General features: G+C 38.9%; 1 long non-coding RNA gene across 1 annotated transcript; it reads right to left on the bottom strand.

Annotated features, from left to right (window-relative positions):
- Nucleotides 1–1,808: 1,808 nt before the first annotated feature.
- On the bottom strand, nt 1,809–2,878 carry LOC115292970. The gene is made up of 3 exons (XR_003909273.1): nt 2,793–2,878; nt 2,538–2,680; nt 1,809–2,273 (listed from the first exon to the last, which is right to left on the bottom strand). It is a non-coding gene; the product is annotated as an uncharacterized LOC115292970 (long non-coding RNA).
- Nucleotides 2,879–7,178: the final 4,300 nt, after the last annotated feature.

Genomic DNA, 7,178 nt, shown 5'->3' with positions numbered 1-7,178 from the left:
GTCTCATGGATGCCGTTGTTGGCCCCCTGAGAGGAGAGTCAATTGTGGGGTCTTCGTTCCAAGCTCACACAGACACGGCCCCGATATCCCATTGTTCACCCATCGTCTAATCTCAGACTCTACCATGTGGTTCACTATCTCTGTGTTTTGCATTTGGCAGTGGGAGGAAAAAACCAATTATTGAAAGCACACTCATGTTAGGCATAATATAATATACTTTACATGCATTTTCTTACTGATTTCATAAACTAACTGTGATGTTGGTACTATAATTATCTCTCATATTTTACATGGAAAAATTAGAACACTGTGACTTTGTAAATCAAATGGAAGGTAAACAGTACTTTCCAAATCCAATACATGAAATCATTTTACTCTTATGCATACTCTAGTTTTTAGGGGTTCACTAAGAAGGCCTTGCACTGACCTAAGAGCTACAAAAAGACACCAGAGAACCAAAGATAGTACTTCACTATCCCCTCTAGCTTTGATATTGTGATATAGCCTTACGATAGCAAACACGTAGTCTTCAGCCCCCTTTTAATGATCCTTACAGTCTCTGAAGATGAACATCATAAGGACATCTTAGTTTTGTCCTCTACCTTCTTCTTCCTATCATTGAAAAGACTCCAAATCTCATAATCCTGGGTTGAGCTGTTCTTAAAATGTCTATAACCAGAGGAAGTCATTCTATTTCTTAGGAGATTGGATCCTACAGCTTTAAATGATATTCGACAAGATGATCACCTAGATGCTTTTCAATTCCAAATAGATTTTAATTCTCTAACTCCAAACAAAAGTCATTTTTTGTCTTTTTTCTTGGCCCTATGTTTACACCTCTTATTCATGTTTAAGACTCTTTTTGAAATCTTCAACAAATTATACATATAATTTGATATCTACCCAGGAACAAATCACCAGTGTCAAGCATCCCACAATAATAAATATGTAGGGGAAATACAATTCGTGTTTTATTGACCCAGATCCCACCTACTCAGAGAAGCAGATAAATATACCACAATCATGAAAAGTCTACGCAGGATGGTGAAAATGGTGTATGACAGTGCTTGAGGCATGGGGAGGGGAAAGGTGTATGTAAGGGGTTGACATTCTATTTAATTCCCAACCCTATATTCAAAGTCTAGTAAGGCCACTGGATAGTCCTTCTACGTCCAGTAATATATACCATTTTTAAAAAGTTGGGGGCGGAAGAGGATTTTAAATTAGGTTATAGTGAAGTATTGTAAGTGATCTAACACTTTCTGGAGAATTACCACATTCTTGGCTCTGTCCACTTGCATACTTGTTTGATTTCAATCCCACAGTCCAATGTACAGAGGAGATCATTAAGTATCTTCAATATAGAACTAAATGACTGGGACTCGGCAGGCTAAGACTTTGCTATTCATTCCATAAGTAGTAAGTTGCACACTTAGAATTTGAAACTGATTCTGTCTAGGTCAAGACAAAGCTCTATCTGTAACAAAACAATGATCATGGTTTTGATATTAGACAAAACAAGGTGATCACAGTATCTTTCCTAATGTGTCATTATATAAACACTGTGACCTAAAATTTCCCAGCTCTTAATCTGTAGATCACATCTAATTTTATAATACTTGATAACTAAAAGGGGAAATTGATTACCACTTTGAAGTGACTTATACTACTTACCAAAGATGGATTTCACGTAGAGAAACTATGTAAGAGCTGTATTTTGGTAAAAATGGGTGATCCCCTTGGTGTTAGAAGACCTTGACTGGCCCCATAAATCTGATGGCCTTGGGAGTCGCTAAAACAGGCTTTTTTATTGTTGGTTTGGTTTGGTTTGGCGCTAAGGCTTCTGGGTCTTCCCTCCCCAATCTCCAATGTGAGGCTTCTGACCAAAGGCAAAGGAAACATCATCATACTTTGGAAAGTGCAGGAGTTAGAACAGCCAACATGAGGAGGGGATGGAGACAGGAACCTCATTAAAGAGGTCTACCCTCCAGTTATTACTTCCAAATAGAATAGGTAAGTTCTGATTAGACAGGTTTTCAGGTTACAGATGCTGGTTTTAGTGAGAGCAGAGAGAAGAAAGGATACACATGTACTGAGCTCCCCTTGTGCGCCAGGCATTGTGCAGACACATCTAGGAAAACTTCACAGTGCTGAGCCACGCAGTCAGTTCCTCAAGGTGAAGTACAAATGTGGATCTTGGCATGTCTGACTTGATGACCTTTAAGCGCTTTGGAGATAAACTTTACACTTTTTCTTCCTCTTCTTCCTCCTCCCTACCATTGAAATAAGTCTAGCTGATTTATCATCATCATGTTGATAAAAATTTTTTTTTCAAACTTTAATAATTCTGATTAGAAAAACAGCGTACAACTTCAATGAAGACCTATTTGGCCTTCACCCTAATAAACCCCACCCATGCCCCTCCTCAGAGCCTCTCCCACCTCGGCCTCCTTCCCTCTATCTCACAACAGAGCTCATTGGGGTGCTGAGCCCTGCCTACACAGGAGGCATAAGCCACACTGCGGGGGGTTCATTACCATAATCGCAGGTGCTTGGAGCATCTACTCTCCCAAGTTTCCTGGAAAGTAATTAGCAAGATGGGCTTGATGTCGTTTTCAGAACCATCTTCCAATCCTGACCACTGTTTCACAGAAACACTTTCTAGAAGGGCCTGTCCATCCTGCAAGTTTAAAAATGGCAATATCAATATCGGGGGACTTCCAAGAACCCGATCTGAGAGAGTGCCAGAAGAGGAGGCGCAGAAATGGGAATAATGACGATGATTACTCCACCTCTAAAATAATAGATCCCTGGCAGTTCCTCAGGTGTCACTTGTGTCGGAGGGTGGAAAGGTTTCTCTGACAAAATGACATGCTTGCTTCCCGGTTATTGAGAGAAGGACTGGGACCCGGCGGCATTTCTGTTTCCTTACCCGCAGCCGCCATCCTCAGCTGTAGTGAACATTCTAGAATCTGTCATTATTTTAAAATACCAACAAACGGTACGGTCCATTTCCGTACAGCTATGAATAATTCATGGAATGGCTCAGGTAGAGAAGTCACTAAAAATAGCAGGAGAGTTGAATGCCCTGACCTTAAAACAAAATCTTTGCTATTGCTGATGCTGTTATTTTTGAGGCATGACACTGGGCAAACTAATTTCCTAAAGATTTTGCTTGTTTTATTTTAACTTACTGACTTCACAGCAGAATCCCAAGTTCCTTCTGGAAGACTGAATACATGCTGAAATCATTCTTATAACATTGCTTTAGTTCTTAAAATCTGAGTACAGATGAGATCTTTCCTTTCACACTCTTACCCAGATGCCTTCACATGACTGCTAACGACTAAATACTGAACCAGAGCAGGAGAGACTGAAAATAGATTTTAAAACCCTGGGAAGAAACTGGGATCTTAGGCAGTAGCTCTTTTTTTACGTTTAAAATTTTTTATTTTTTATTTTATTGAGATATAATTTACCCATAGCATTTTATAAGTTGACGGTATATAAACACTGATGTATTGTGACATGATTATCACCCCGGCTTGCTAACGTCTGGAGCATGTCACATAATTATCACTTTGTTTTTGTGCTGAGAACAATAAGATCTGGTCTCTTTGCAACTTTGAAGTTTAGAACACAGTATTGTTGTCTGTAATTGCTACACTGTGCATTAGATCTCAAGGCTTACCTATTGACTGGTTGCAAGCTTGTACCCTTAAACCATACCCCCTGCTCCCCACTCCCGGAGACCCTGGTAGCCGCCATTTCACTCTGCGTTCATGAGTCCAGCTTTCTTTCCACTGTGAAAGTGGATACTCTTTTCTGTTAGGGAGAAAACGCCTAAATTTGGTCATGATAGACTAGGGTTATAACCCACTAGCTAGAGAGCCTTGGGGAAATCAGTCAGCCTCTTTGTCCTCTGTTTTGTCATCTGTAAAGCATTCGAGAGTACTGTACAGATCAATCAAGAAAAATGAGTGAAAACCTTTGTAGACCATAAATCAGCACAGCAATTTAAATATTGTCATTGATCCAAATGAAGAAAGGAAGTGAGAAGGAAGAAAGGAAGTGAGTTTTCCTTTCCACTAAGGAAAATTGGAGAATAAGCCCCCACTCCTGTTTTGAGTTAAGAGTATATTTTCATACTATTTTATTCACACAAGACATGAATAACTTACTGTAAACTATTCAGAATTATATGGAGGAAAATGAGAACATTTAATTTTTTTTTGAGAGAGAGAGAGAACAAATGGGGAAGGGGTAGAGAGAGTCAGAGACACAGAATCCAAAGCAGGCTCCAGGCTCTGAGCTAACAGCACAGAGCCCGATACGGGGATCAAACCCACGGACCGTGAGATCATGACCTGAGCCAAAGTCAGACACTTAAACTGAGCCCCCCAAGGTGTCCCAAGAACATTTTATTTAATGAATGTTTATATTTCTCCCTCCTCTATGTCACCACTATTAATAGTCGAAAATACAGTTTCCTCCTTCCTCTTTAACTACACGCTCAAAGTGTCCCTGTCGCATTGGGGGCGGACTTGGAAAAGTGCTGGAGTTTCACCCCTGTGTGAACCATGTTGGTCATGCTTCCTGCTTGAAATATGTTCACATTTGAGATGTGGAGAAATAGAAATCTCTTTCTGGATGGAGGTGATGACAAAGTGAATCATTAACATCCCCCCTCCAAAAAAAAAAAAAAAAAGCGTTGTTGCTTAAAGTATTCAGTCTTTTTCTTTTATCAGTGAAAAGACAATTATTCCATTATCCATGATTCATCAGTTTTGAGGCTATTATTAATATAGAAGTTTGAGAATCAAGCTGACAGGAAAATAGTGCCGAATCATTGATGCAAAGCTTGAAAATGATGCATAATTTGATTGCTCTGCTGTTTTCAGTGGAATATAAAGCCCAAACGATCACTTTACATCTATCTCATATACAAATTTATTGTCAAACTTTTTTGAGATGTTTTTGAATTTTCCTTTTTTGACATTGCTTTACTCCGCTTGAAGTACTATGATTGAAAAGAGCAACCAGTTTATTTGGTATTTCATTAAATTTATGTCAGCTCTTAATTGAAAGTTTCCATTTATGAATCCCAAAAATATTTTATATTACTCATTAATACAGATCAAATAACATTTTAATAGACTTCATATAGTCCAATGATGGCTCTACACCAAAACTAATTTTGATTTTCCTACTGTATTTGGAAGTGAGAGATTTGCATCTATGATCTTCAAGGTTTGTGTCTTTTTACTCCTAAAATAGCTTTTCTCCTAAAAGTAATTTTGAGAAACTAGGCACCTCTTTGTATATTTAAAGTTGATACCTAAAACTTTTTATTATGAATGTAAATAGTTGTAAAACATAATTACTACACATACTGAGATTTTAAAATAAAACTCTTTAAGCATATCTAATAAAATCTAAACACTTGAGAAAGTTGATACCCACATTTATCCATTTAAACAAATATCCAAACTCTTATCATTCAAATATTTTACATAATTCCTTAGCCATTTTGAATGTATGTTTCATGTTACTCTGGAAAGATGAAGCACAGGGTGGTTAAGTGATTTGCCCAAGGTCACACAGCACATAGATGACAGCTCTGGATACAAACCCAGAGTTGCTGCCTCAGAGCTTGTTACTTATAGTTACTATTAACCCTTTTCTGTTTATATTTTGAATTTAGACAAAATATGCATGTGTCATCCAGTTACAACGTGTGTCTGGTGTTAACTTCTTTCTCTGTGAGTGCACACATTTTAATGCTGTCACCTGAAAAGCATGGGACAGGATGATGGGTCAGTTCTATGCCCAGGAACTCTGTGCTTTTAGAAAGGAGAGAGGGTAGAGTTCTCCCTCTTTATATTTAGCAAAATATTATGAGACATGTTTGTGCTGATTACTTTGTAACCTCTCTGATGTAGATTACAGGACACCTACATTCAGTAACTCAAATAGGGAGCGCGTGGTGGCTCAGTCAGTTAAAGTGTCAGGTTCTTGATTTCAGCTCCGGCCATGATCACATGGTTTATGGGTTCAAGCCTCACCCAGCTCCGTGCTGTCAGGGTGGGAGTCTCTGTCTCTACCTCTCCTTCTCTCTGCTTTTGCCCTGCTCACATGCTTGCTTTCTCAAAATAAACAAATAATCTTTCAGAAAAAAAAAAGGAAAATAATTTTTGGGATACCATCACTGCCAATTATCTTTATGTTTAAAAACAGGGAGACTGACTGTCTGGGAAGGAGAACCAGCATGAGGTTCATGTCGCTGGAACTTGAACTTGGATGAGCCCTTTTGTTTGGGGTCCACTCTTCTATGGCAGTGTGAGTCATAAGGTTTACTCCTACTTTTGAAAAACTTGAAGGATTATGCCCTAACCAACAAAGGGCTAGAAAGCCCTGGAGGAGAGTATTGATCATTATCAAATGTTATCCTGAGTAGAAAATCAATGAATTTTTAAAATAGTTTCTGAATGATTTCTGCCTCTTGGATTTCTGAACATATTACTATCTACATTATAAAGCCCATGTCTTTACTGGGGACCTAACTAGAAGGGAAAAAAATATTCCCTGAACTTTGAGCTGAAAATATACATTAACAATGTTCATTATTAATCATTAGTAACTAAAGGCCATTAATTACCAAAAAGGAGGCTAGAACAACACAGGTTATGAATGTCCAATATGGCATGAGCAATAGCAGAGTGTTACTTCTGATGATATGATAGCTTTTTTTGATACCTCTTTAACCTTGGCTTTTTCTGCTCTCCTCCTTGGCCACATTCCTCCCTTCTTCTTGCACCTGTTTCCCTCTCTCCTTTTTTTTAATCTTTGTTCTTTATGATCCCCTTACCACATTATTTCCCTTCCTTTTCCTATTTCTTTTCCCTATCTATAAACCTGCTAAGGGTGCCCATTGTCCCTAGTGGGTAAGTCTGATGAAGGGCTAATAAGTCTTGCTGTGCCTTAAGAGTAATCAAGAATGGGGCTTCTGGGGGGCTCAGTCGGTTGAGCACCTGACTTTTCATTTTGGCTCAGGTCATGATCCCACGCTGGTGGGATAGCACCCCATATCGGGCTCCATGCTCAGAGCCTGCTTAGATTCTTTCTCTCTCTCTCTCTCTCTCTCTCTCTCTCTCTCTCTCTCTCTCTCTCTCTCTCTC

Source organism: Suricata suricatta, chromosome 5 (genome assembly GCF_006229205.1).
Source record: "Suricata suricatta isolate VVHF042 chromosome 5, meerkat_22Aug2017_6uvM2_HiC, whole genome shotgun sequence".
Taxonomy (NCBI): Eukaryota; Metazoa; Chordata; class Mammalia; order Carnivora; family Herpestidae; genus Suricata; species Suricata suricatta.
The sequence above is the reverse complement of the archived record's forward strand: the minus strand, read 5'-3'. Positions and strand labels throughout refer to the sequence as shown.